The sequence below is a fragment of the Dromaius novaehollandiae genome, chromosome 24, assembly GCF_036370855.1.
Source record: "Dromaius novaehollandiae isolate bDroNov1 chromosome 24, bDroNov1.hap1, whole genome shotgun sequence".
Lineage (NCBI taxonomy): Eukaryota > Metazoa > Chordata > Aves > Casuariiformes > Dromaiidae > Dromaius > Dromaius novaehollandiae.
Window position 1 is genome coordinate 3,092,676 of NC_088121.1, and position 12,945 is coordinate 3,105,620.

A 12,945-nucleotide genomic window follows, 5' to 3' on the forward strand; every position below is an offset into this window, starting at 1 on the left:
TTTTCTTGTAGAGCATAGGAGCTGTAGTGCTACTTAAACAGCTGCTGTTCTTTGTCTAGTGAGGATCTGAACTCTTGAAGGAACAATAAGTATCCATGGAGTGACAGCTCTGTTGGGAGTGATGGACACCAGTTTGCACTAACGAGAGATCTGGGAGTTTTTCCAGGGATGACTACATCACTTAATTGACCCAATCTACATTTCATCTGCTGTGTGCATCAGATGTGTGGTTAATCCACTGGGTCCTGAACAGCTTTGCAATTCTTGTTCCAAGTTCATGTTGTCAAGTAACATGAAAAAATTGCCCGGAGTATGAGATATTATTGAATTACAAAGGAAGGCTGAAGCAATGGAAACATTTGGAGTGGACAAAACTGAGTGGGATGCATTGGCCAGGGCTTGTGCGTGCTGGTGGTGGTTCTAGAAAGTGATGCTTAGAATTAAAAATGATGCTTTTGGGCAGATCTATCTTCCTCCTTCAATGGCTTATTTCAATCAAGTGATAGCATCAGACACGGTGATAGGAAATGGAGCAGAAATCAGCAATTAGGCTGTCTAACCTTCAATTCTGCTTAAGATAGACTCCTTTAATAAGCAAAGGATCATTCTTGTTCTTTGAAGCTTATCACAGTTTTAAACACTAAGAATAACTTAACCAGAAATACCAGATGGGAGACAGTCTTCTGACCTCAGCTTTGATCCCTGGCAGAAGTGAAAGTTCCTCACCAAGTTGGAGCAGGGGTAGCTTCTCATTCTTTCTACTAAAAATATAAATAAACACAGTTCTTGGGCCTATTTTACAGTGTGGCTGGGCAGCTGTATCCCCCTTAGATTCCAAGTTATTCTGTCAGTGCCCAGCACTTCAACCAGTATCATCAATTGGAATTTATGGTGCACACTGGACAGAAAAGTGCTGTTAAGGTTGTAGCACTACAGCTACAAAGGACTTGAACACTTCTATGTCAGCATGTTGGTTCTGAATAGTTTAGCTTATTAATATACTATTTCTAATACTTTACTGCTTTATTTACATTATGAATGGCAAACAGCAGTGCTAGCAGTAAGTCTGTTTAGCTCTCCTTTGCAGCTGTGTTGCATTAATGCAACGTGTGCAAAGAAGTTTCTTTATCTGAACCATTTTCAACTTTTTTTAAAAAAAGAAATCAAGCAAGAAATCCCTTGCCAAACCTGTATGTGCCCTTTTGAATTATTCTGTCAACTTGTAATGCAATGCCTGCATGTCTCTTTACATCTAAGAAGGCAAAAACCTTCCAATGGTCTCCTCCGAAGGGAGGAGTTGCCTCCATTTTGTGTAGTGGAAGTCTGAGGCATGGAGATGATTGTGATTTGCCCTTGTTGTGTAATGGTTGCGTTGAAACAAAGAATGGCTCCCTGCCCTGCAGTTCTGTGTTTAGCTAGAAGAGTTTTTCTTTGCCTCTGCTCTTCCTGTCTGACATCCGCTTACTCAGGCTGATGACTCTTGGCAGTTGCTGTCATTTTTCCGCCACATACAATCACTCCAGTGAGCAGCAAAAGACGACGGCAACAGGATCAGGGTGGGATTAGTATGACATTCTGATATTGTTGGAGGAAGTGTCAACTGTAACACACTTGGATGTAAGCCAGTTAAAGCAAAAATATTCTTAATTTTACAGTTTATCCTAGCAGAAGGGAGCAGGGAGAGACAGAGAGAGAGAGACAGAGAGAGAGAGACAGAGAGAGAGAGACAGAGAGAGAGAGAATCCTTCTGAGTTTGGCTGAGTTCTCCACAGGATGTCCTCTGTAATTATATCAGAAGGATTTATGAGCTTGTTCTTCCTACTCAGATGATAGGCCTGTTTTTCTTGGTATTGTTTGAGAAGCTTTAATGCTTTGCAGTATGGAAATTCAGCTCTGTGGAGGAAAACCAGGCCATAAAATAATTGTCTGGGCTCTCTGAAATGTTATGTAACTTGGCAGCTGCATCCCATCTGAAAGTTACTTGGATCTTTCCTTTTTTTCCTTTTTTCCATTCTCAAAGCCAGCAGTTTTCATTAGTCTGGTGCTAAACTAGGATTCATTGGATGAAATGGTCTGCAAGTGATTTTAATTCGTAACTTGCCCTTTTCAGAGTGGCTGCCTCTAATACTGCTGACTGAAATAAAAAGATTTGTAATCTTGTGAGAAAGCATCAAGAACTAATTCATAGTAGTGCTATGCATTATTTAGGGGCTTTGTTTGCATGAGCGATCAGGCACAAACTCTTCTTCAGCTGTTGGGAGTTGAGGATTATGCCATACATGAACAACAAACATCACTTCTCCTAGGCTTGTATAAGATTTGGTCTGACTTCTGACCTGGAAGTCATAACTGTTTAACTCTTAGGTATGTCCATTATATCTGTCTGTTAAGTAGTTTGATTTCTAGTCCCTTGCATTGTCATTTGAAATTTTGGTTTCAGTATGTTTGACAGGATATGTATGAATTTTCTGGTGTATTTTACGAAAGGAAAGAAAATCTAAGTGGTGTAAGGGAACTAGACCCTGAAGTTTTTCAGAAAGGCTTATATGAGTTGTTCTTTAGCTAGGAACTTTGAGTCCTGTTACTTGTGTAGGCAGGACACAGTAAAATTGTATCCTGATCCCCCTGCAGTTTCTCACTGCTAATATAATTGCCAAAGCAGGGAGTATTTATACATAGTCTTGCTATAGGTGAAGGTTAGCGGAAGGTATCATTTTTATGGGAGTGTCTTAAAGTAGAGCTAAAACTTCAGCTCTTATCTAAAAAAACCTTATGCTCTGTGTGATTTAACATCAAGTAACTGACCATGGCAGGAAAATGTGTTTAAAATGTGAAGAAAATAAAAGTTCAGGTAACTTAGAGATGAAAAACATGAGGCTGTCATTCTGCAATTGCTCTGTGAAGTAAGGTATTCCCATAAAGACCTGTGTACTGACATACTGTGTGCACAGGCTCTACACCAAGGGAGATTAATTTGCAGGATTGTGCCCCAATTTGCCTAACCCATATATTTAACTCCATATGACTTTTTGCAAGACCTATGCTCATCCCATGATGAGCATGCAAGCCACACTTACTAGGTCCCCTGTATCTGGGGCGCTGTGCGACTGAACAAACTTTGATTTTGATTAACTCTAATGTTGTGTGTGCTGGCTTAAAAGCACTAGACTGTAGCTTCTACTGCCATCTGCTGTTAATGACTAGTTTAGATTGGGAACTTGTCACAGTGATCTCTGCTTTGCAAGAGTAAGGGACTTTCTCAGTGTCAATGCAAGAGTAAGGGACTTTCTCAGTGTCAAGGTGTGGGCCCAAGGGCAAATGAGGAAGCAAAAGACAGGCATGGCGACTTGGTACACCTGGCTGTGCTGCTGTATCTTGGGGGTTTACCTGCTCTGGATGATTATAAATAACATAACACAGCCTTCCTTGTTATATTACCCTTTGAGAACATTTCTTGTATCTTTTCATGATATGCAAATACACATCTTCACAATGGAGTAAGTTCAGGAGTGGGGAATTTTTATTGCATCCTGGCCCTGTTGTGATGAGTATCTTGGAAATGCATGTAATACTGTACTAAAGAGCATGTGGCATAAGGTGTCAGTGGTTTGTGGTTGGTTGGTTGTTTCTGTTGCTATGGGTGGATCCTTGGCTAAAGCCTAATTCTTCTCCTGCTCCATTCTACAGATTATAAGAATGCTGTTATAAAAGTGATTATGATGTTGCACTTGCCTCAAAAGCTATTCTTCAGAGCTGTCAGTCTGAAAGAAGGAAGGTGCATGGGGGAAGTTCTCTGAGACTTGGGGGCTTCTTGCATTCTCTGGTCCACTCCTCCAGTTGGGCAAAGCTTCTCTAGAGAGCAGCCATTAATTTCTTAAGCTTTTCATGGACTCATTAATGTTGTCTGAACCTCTTACGCTGCTCTATCCTTTATGCCATACCTGTTAACTTTTTTCCTCTTATTTTTCCTGCTAGGGACTGATTACATAGTCCCATTCTTCCCTGATGAGAGGTATACTTTCTCTTTCCATAACAGGCTCTGCCCATCAGTTCCAAGGATCAGAGGGGCTGACAACTTACAAGAGGACCCCACAAAAGCATTGTATAAAGAAGAATATGCAATCTTGTCAAGTTGTAATTTTTTCCAGCCAACATCTAGTCAACCACAATTTTTAGGGAATGTGACAAACTCACCAAAAAATACATAGTTACATTTAAGCTTAGTAAATTTTAAGGCTTTTCCTGTTGATCCTATGTAATTTTCTGTTACAGTCCTTCATATGCCTATATTCTGATTACAGAAAAACTATAAATGAAGCCTTAGACCTCTAGGTCAGATTTTCATTCCAGAATAGGAGTGCCAGCAATTATACAGAACATACGAGGAATATACTGATTGCTAGTGATTTTGATGCTTGTGGTCTTCCTAAGATGTGTGTATGATGATAGATGATAAGCATTCAGGCCTGTATAATTTTTCCAACATATGATTTATGCCAGGAAATATGCCCCACTGCATGTTTTTGGAAGCTCTTGTGATTTGTAGTGGTTTTGGGATATACAAGTGCTATTGTTACGGAAGACTGTTACAGACAATACTCACTGGTAAAACGCACAATACAAAGTGCTATTGTGTACTACTTTCTGTCTTAGATGCCCATGGCAAAATGTGCTGTTCTCCTGAATCTTCTACATTCCTTTATAGAGATGGAGTATGATGAAAAGTCACTACTACTTCTGCACCCTGAATTTTTGCAGCCTGATGTGCAGAGGAACAGCAAAGTTTACCTTTTGGGTTGTCAAAATGGGGGTGACCTGAACTTACTTGCAGGAAACTTTCTGGGGAAGACACAAAAATGAGTTCATTCTTGCTGATGGCCAGTCTGTTGCCACAGTGGTCAAGTAAGTAATGTTATTGAGCTTAATTAAAGTTTTGAGCTTGAACCTATTGAACTTAATTAAAAAGTTCAGTTAAGAAGTTCGCTCCGTCTCATAAACACTAGAGGGCACTGCTAGTGTTTATGTTTTAACTCTAAATAAAATTTTAATTTCTAAGATGCTCCTTACCCATCTCCACTCCACCACCAGGTGTTCTGGAGCAAGGGGTAGTGATGGGATAGGAGCAGCTGATGGCATCTTCTGCCACTGCCTGTGTCCTCTCGGTTGTATGCAGGAGGTACAGACTTGTTCAGATACCCCTGCACTGGGGACAGAGGGAGACCTGCTGCTTCTCTCCTGAAGTGTCGGGATCCCTTATCACATAGAATAGAATATATCATTGCTTGGGCTTGTGAAATATTTGACTAGGCCCAAGAAGTGATTGCAGACTGTAGGAATTCCAACACTAAAAGGCACGGGGAAACTCCAGAACATGTAAAGAATGAGAATAGATACCAAGCAAATGTGTGCAGGGCTGCACATATGATCATACTGTTCTGCCTTCATTTGCATGTACAAGCGCAGTGCAAGTGGGAGCAGTTACAATCATATGAATGCAATGCTATCAGAATGTTCATTGTGCCAATGTGCACACATTAACTCTGGCCGTTATAACAGTGACACAATTTTTGTACCCAAGAAAGCCCTTTGTGACAAGTCAAACAGGCTAAAAGTTGTTGCTCAAAAAGTTTGAAAAAGGGAACTGTTGAATTCTTAAAACTTCAATTTATTTCAAATACTTCCATGTTTGAAGTTCGTTTTTTAGCAAATAAATATTTTCAATAATCAGTTACTTTAAAAACAACCTCACAAAAGATGTGAGGAAAATCTTTATCACTTAGTCTGCTTTGAGTAGATAACAAGAGGATGAAAGAGAAGACTGCAAATGTGTTGGAGGACACTAAAATCCGTAACGACTAGGACAATTGGAGAAATAGTCCAGAAAGCATCATATGAAAATCAGTAGGAAAAAAGAGAGAGCTACATTTAGAAATAAATAATAAGATGCACAAATACAAACTGGGGAGTGAAAAGATAAGCAGCAGTGTTTCAGACAAGGATCAAGGGATTATAACGGATTCCCAGCTAAATGAGTCAGCCATGCCATGTCATTGCAGAAAAGGCTAACATACTAAGTTGTACAAATGGAATTGCACCCTGCAAACTCTGTAAAGTAACCTGCCTGTCCTCTTCAGTGGTGGTTTCTCTGACAGGGAAATGGCTGCAACTTCAGTTGCTGTGCTTCAAGAAAGCATGGATAAATTAGAAAATGTCCAGAGGACAGCAATCAAAATGATTGAAGATCTAGAAATCACTGTAGGTAAGGACTGATTAAACAGCAGACATGTTTCAATCTGAAGACAAAAGATGACAGAAGAAACATAAGCCTCTGCGTAAAAAGCTACCGGAGTTAAAGGAATATTTTTTCTTCCATGGCCCTGGTGAATAGGACAAAAAGTAATGGATTTAGACTGTATCAAGGAAGAGTCACATTAGACATCAGGAAAAGCTTATTAATGTAACTGTTACTAGTAACACTGAAAGATTGCCTTAGGTTAACGTGGCATTTCTACTGTTAAAGAGCCTTACGAACAGTTTTCGTAGATGTCTGCTAGATATGACGTGGGTAAAATTGGTTCTGCCTTGGGCCAGAGGAAAGTATGACCTGAGGTCTCACCAAGTTCTGTTTTCCTATGATTAGGAGTCATTCTATAATAGATTTATAAATACTACATTTCTGACTACTGAAGTGTTTTCTGAACGGTTAACCTAGTCTTTCACAACAGGAGAATACTTAAGGACAAAACAGGAAGCAAAAGCATGATTCCAGATCAGCCATTTTTACTGGAAATTGTTGAGGGCCAATGGGGAATAACGCCAGAAATGCTGGAAAGTTTGCTCTTCAAAATTAGAGGAAGAAACCAGCAAGCACGATAAATCTGTTAAAAAGAAACCCCTAATTTTGCTGATTTTGAACCTAACAACAAAGCTCTTGGAGTTAGAATTGTAGCGTCCTAGGACTGCAAGGGAGTGTCCCATAATGACCGAACTGCAAGATGGGTCCCTGCTGAGTTTGAGAGCAGAAATTTAACTTTTAACTCATGAGTCAACAAGCATCAACAGCAATGAATGTGCACATTGCAGTGAATTGTGTGACCACTTGGTACTTACTGTGGTCAGCTAATGCATGATAAGATTTTGTCATGGTAACCTACACATAAGTCTGAGCCTTCCATCTATGTTCTCTTTGGGACAAGAACGCTATTTCATACATGTACAGCACTTGGGCAAGGAAAGCCTGAAGTGTTAATGCTTTCACTTGCTAATCCTTGCTAGTGAAAAAAACAGGGCTTGGTCATCTTACTTTTAATGTCATTTTTTGAACTTTTGCCTCTTGCTATTTAAAATCATTCCATAGATGCATAATGGCCTCTAGATGACAAGCAATATATTGCTGACAACACATGACAACAAAGAGGAAGTGAATGTAGAGGAACCACCTTACTCTTTCTGTGCTACTGCTAGTCAGACTGTTCTCGAAGTTCGGGCAGTTACGAAAGCTTGTGACCCAACTTCCTCCTAAGGTGTTTATCGTAATTGTTTAACTTGGGTGGTTTCTGGCATGTAAAGGACGCAGAACAATGAGCTCATCCTGCTATCAAGAAGACAACTAGTAGCTGAAATTATGACTTTTAATACTTTTTAACTGTTTGTTATGTTGATGGAGTGTGTTTCAAAAATAGCCTAAAGGATAGAAATAAGCCAGTTTCCTTGAAATACTGAGAGAGATCCAGAATTCCATAAGGCTGAATTCTGAGATTTCTTCTATATTTCAGTCATGAAAGATCATGTCGAAGTTGTTTGGGAGCAAATATCAACTGTAATTGCCCAGACCTGACCAAACAGTTAGGGCAAGGTAATTATGGGAAACCAAGAGAAGTTTTCTCTGAGGTCCCATTACTGTCTCTGCCTGGAATTGCTGACAGTGTTGATTTTGGCAACATTAAAGTCAAGTACAGCTTTCAGGGGTGCTTCACTTTGAAGAGATCCTGCAGAAAATGGAAGAAATTGCCCTGGCCTGTGTATTTAACTAGTGATTTGGCTTGAATTTCAGTGCTGCAGCAGCATACTTGCCTATCAGACACCTTACCCTGTCTCCTTGTTGATTCAGTTTCCCTGGAGGATAAGCTTTTAACTTTTCCAATGAAGCAAGCTGCTTTCGTAAAAAGAGTTAAGTTAGATGACTTCATTTAAATATTGTCTTTTCCTTTCCAGGTTTCCTGTGAACAGCAAAACATGTTGTAATAAATAGACCTAGGTCTTTATTTTTTATTTGTATTAGGGTAGCAACCAGACATCCATAGAAGATGATAGGCTCACTGGACTATGTGCTTCTCAGCACATGCTAAGAGGCAGTTCCTGTATCAGTGAGATTACAGTTTTTACAAGATTGATAAAGAGAGAAGTAACTGTTTATCTCCTCTTTGTAGGTAGAAAAACAGACTCTGTGACTCACCCAGTGTCATGCAGGGGAAGACAGAAACACCTAGAATACCTCAAGTTGTATTCCAAGGCCTTCTCCATAGGTCTGTCTATTCTCTATATCCTGCTGCGAGATAAGAGGTAAGCCCTAGGGACCTATTTTGATGAAGAACGTGATGTATTTTGCATAATTGTTTACACTGCTTTTTTTTAATATGGAAAACAATATGGTGATGGTGAAGAGATCTTTGCTTGGAATAGTCCGTACTGAAAAAGAGACAGAATGAAGTACTGAAGCTGAAATATCCTCAGGGTCGATGACTTCCAGCACAGGTATAATCCAGATGGCAAAAGCAAGCATAACTCAAACCAACTCATTGTCCATCAAGATGCAACAGTAGTTTCACTGATCAGAGTTAGCAGATGTTCCTATGTGACAGCTTAGCATTGGTGGGGAATTCAGGAGAAATACGAAGCTATGGGCTGAATCAACCAATTATAAGCATATACTCCACACAAGAGACTACCTTTAGCTACAAACTCTTCCAAGTTGGTTCAGCTGCCCTCTAGCATAATCATTGTCCTCTTTGGGGTGGGGAGACAAGTTGAAGCTGAATCCATTGGCTGCTTTCATCCAAACACTGAAGTCTGTCAGCAATGATGTAGTCAGCTGTGATGATAAATGGGGTGACATGTTTAGAATCTGCTGAGGACTGGCAGCTGAGCCTGCATCAGCTGATGCCAGTTCGTATAGTAAAATTTATACAGGAAAGAACTGATTCTTTGGGGGGGTTCTGGGAGAGGGATCTAGCTGTTGTTTCCAATTACCCAGGTGTCCTTTTAATGCATTAAACTGGGACCCTCTTGTATCCTTGAGACAAGAAAGCTCTATCCCGTGGCTAAAGGTATCAGATGCCAAAGGAACGTCAAGAAAGGTGAGAGTGGCTGTTTGTCTTGTATGCACTAGCAGCAGGATGTCAGTGGTGCAAAGTTGGTTTTGTCCTGTAATCTAGCCTGAATCCAGAGTGTATGGAGTATAGCATCAAATAGATGAGCTTCCGATTGACCTTTAGCTAGCTCCATTTTCTCTGAGACCAGGAAAATCTGGTGACTTCTGCCTCATCCCCGTTGTTCCGAGACAGAGCAAGTCCCACAAGATAATCAGGCTTCCCAGAGCTGTGCTCTCTGCAAGTCTTGTCCCTAAGTTGTGTTGTGTGGTTAGCAGGTCATCCAAAGTATGGCTTTAGATTAGTTTTGTTCAGCCATCAAATCTCTGTTTAAATTCATTTAAGAACATTTTCTTCTGAACAAATGTCATCCTAATATTGCTCAAATTTATTCGAAACCTTTATGAAATCAGTAGCCTTTCCTAATTGGAGCAATACACTTGAGAACAAACTTGCTGTATGTTTTTTTGTTTTGTTTTGTTTTTTCTAGATGACCGTCATGTTCAATAACGGTGCTAAAATTTTGGCTTTTCACTCTGTCAAAGACTTTGGCAATCTCCCCTTCTACTCTCCATATGTTACCTTTTTCCTGCACCTCTGCAGTATTTTTTAGTTTTCTGCACTATTTTTAAGTTTTCTTTATACTGGCTGCCAGTGCTTCTCAGTGTTATCCTCACATTATCAAAGACAGTCGGTATTGTCAAGTGGATTGTGTGTGGGGCTACATGCCAACATTCCTGTTTGCTTATCTCAGCTGTGCCACAGATTTATGGCAAGTCAATTAGTCTAGTTCCCAATCTTTAAAATGGGGATAATGATATTTATGTAACTACTGGAGGTATTTGTAGATCAGCATGAATAATGAATGCAATGCAGCAGCATGCATTTATCTGTCCTCATGTCAGTGGCTTTGTGGTGCAGCACCATTAATAATAGCTCATTTGTCACACCCATGTGCTACCATTTTCATCAGAAGTTAAAGTTAATGCATATCTACAATCCTCATGATTGCCCAGTTCTAAATTGTCAGAGACTGTTTGAAACAAGACGTTTGAGGGGTAAGAACTACATTCTTCAACCCTGTTGAGTGTTACTAGAGACAATTATTTTGTTAATTGTTTCCTGTTCAGTGGAAATATCTTCTGCTGAAGGCAAGGTCTGGGACTGTAGATGAAGCCTGAACAGAGCCTCCCTGTATCTGGCACCAGTCTTCTGTACGATTAGTTGAGGTTTCCCCCAACAATAGTATTTTTGTTAACTTACCTATTTTGTAAATCTAAAGTGAGCAAAATTATATTTCACAGAACTGAGAGCCTAAGCAAGAAAAAGTAGTATGTTTTTATGCTTATTTCTCAATGTTACTACCAGAGATTCTATTTATTCACATTTCCCCTGTGTCTGCCCTGGGAGAAAGGAAGAACAACCTGGGTTAGAGTGTGGAGTTGCAGTGTCCTGAGCATATTGTTTGGGAGGACACTCAAAAGTGACATAACTCTTCTATTTCTCATGGCACTTTGATCTGCAAAGAGGGAGGAGGTGCCACTGGTCTCTCTGTGTTATATTCATCCAGCCCGGGAAGCAGAGCTTCCAAGGTCACTGCTGAAGCTGGGCAGCTCAGAGCTGCTGCTGTAACTGTAGCTCTTTTATAAATAGGATAGGCTGATTAGCAATCTTATTTAATCTCCATCAATTAACGAGGATAAGCATTCATCACATCCAGAGTTCATACCTCTTGTAAAATGTTAGCAAGTGCATGAAGTCACTATGCTTAGAAAAAAAGTCTACCTCTTTGAAATGTTTATTTTTGATAGCCCATATCTATTCCTGTGGAGGACAGTTGCAAATGACATTCTAGTGGTGCTTTATCTTTCATCTTTAAGGAGCTGGAAAAATTCATCCTGAGAGGCAACTCAAATGAAAATTTACTCCTTCATTGGCTTTGGTAGTGGGTAATTGAGTGTGGACGAGTATGGTTAACACAGGCACATAGTCTGAGCTTGGTTCCTGTCTGCTGGAACATGTTGTTTCACTGCAGCTTGGGAGATGAACGGCTTGACTCTGTGAAACATAGTTCTATATTACTTCCTAATAGCGTTCTGTATTGTCCCTTTACAGTTTGAATATCCCTTTAAGCACCTTCAAAACATTTGCGTATCTAAGTTATCATTGACTTCATGGAAATGTGTACTGTTTCCTTAATTCCTTGCAGTCTGGGCTCTAACATTGTCTGAAAGGAAGACCAAGGAGAAATTGTGACTCAAATTCAAAATATTGCTCTCTCTAGAAAGTGGTGTAACATTGGCTATGGTATTTCCCCATATATTGCAACTGCTTCCTCTTTTTTAAGTCTGTCTCTTTGTTTATTGACTATGAATTCTGCTTTGCAACTCCCTAGTTTTCTGAAAACATGCAATTCTGCATTAAGGGAGAAAAATCCCAAATTACCAAGTTTGCAAATAGTGTAAACTGATCTCACATTTTAGATTTGCCCTGAAATATTTTCCACTGAGTCACATGTATGAGTCTGGGTTAAAATATGACCTTTTTAAAATAGAGCGGTATTGGTAGAAAATGCAGTCTAGAAATTAGGAACCCGTGTTGTCTTTGACAACTGTGAAGGACTGTTTTCATGTTGTCATCTATAAAGGGGCCTTTTGGGGTCTTTTGAAATCTGTGACAAAGTTCCTGATAATTTCAAGATAAATACTTAGTTCATAATGAACAGATGGAAGCAGGTCCAAGCAACTATTAAAATCAGATGCTTTCTATTTTTTTTACTCTTGCTCAAAATTCAGTTTCAGATCAAGGACAGACTGGAAAACTGCTGCTTGCATATCAGGAGCTTCTGCTTGTAGTTGTGATGAGAAGGCTTCAAATATAGTAAGGTGACATGCATTCCCAAACAGGAATTTATGGCAGAAAGTATTTAAATGATGTTCTAAGGAAAGATTAAGAAAAGTTCATGACAGTTACTGCACAGTAGATGGGTGTGAGTGAAATGTGTGCAGACAACTATTGCTATGGTAATGGGTGTAACAGGTGTGGCATGAACTGAAGGACAGAAAGTGGACCAAGCCAATTTAATATCCAGTTCTGTGCCTGTTCTTAGCTCTGTATGCCTGAGGTTACATATGTTGCACATCTGGGACAGATCTAAAATGTGTCATAACTTAAGTGCCTCATCCTGTCCTTCTGACTGCAGTCAGAAATGACTGCAGAAGTGATAGTTTTAATATGCATAAAACAAGAACACAACATTGCAAAGCTTTGCCTTCAAAAGTTGACAGTTTAGTTTGAGGATGTAATTAATTATCCTTAATAGAACCATCACTTGGTCAATGATGGTATGATGGATTTTGCAACTGACATTCAAGTGTCATGCCTATTTCTTAACATTTGGTCCATACTGCTTCTTGCAACCTTTGTGAGGACTAATTCTAGTTACAGATAATTTCCAATGGAAACTAACAAGGAAGTCATTTATAGGGTAGTGAAAATGAAAGAAACATATCAGCTGACCCCTCCCCATGGGTCCATTACCACATACAACAGCTACTCTGTTTGCCCACAGTAGCAT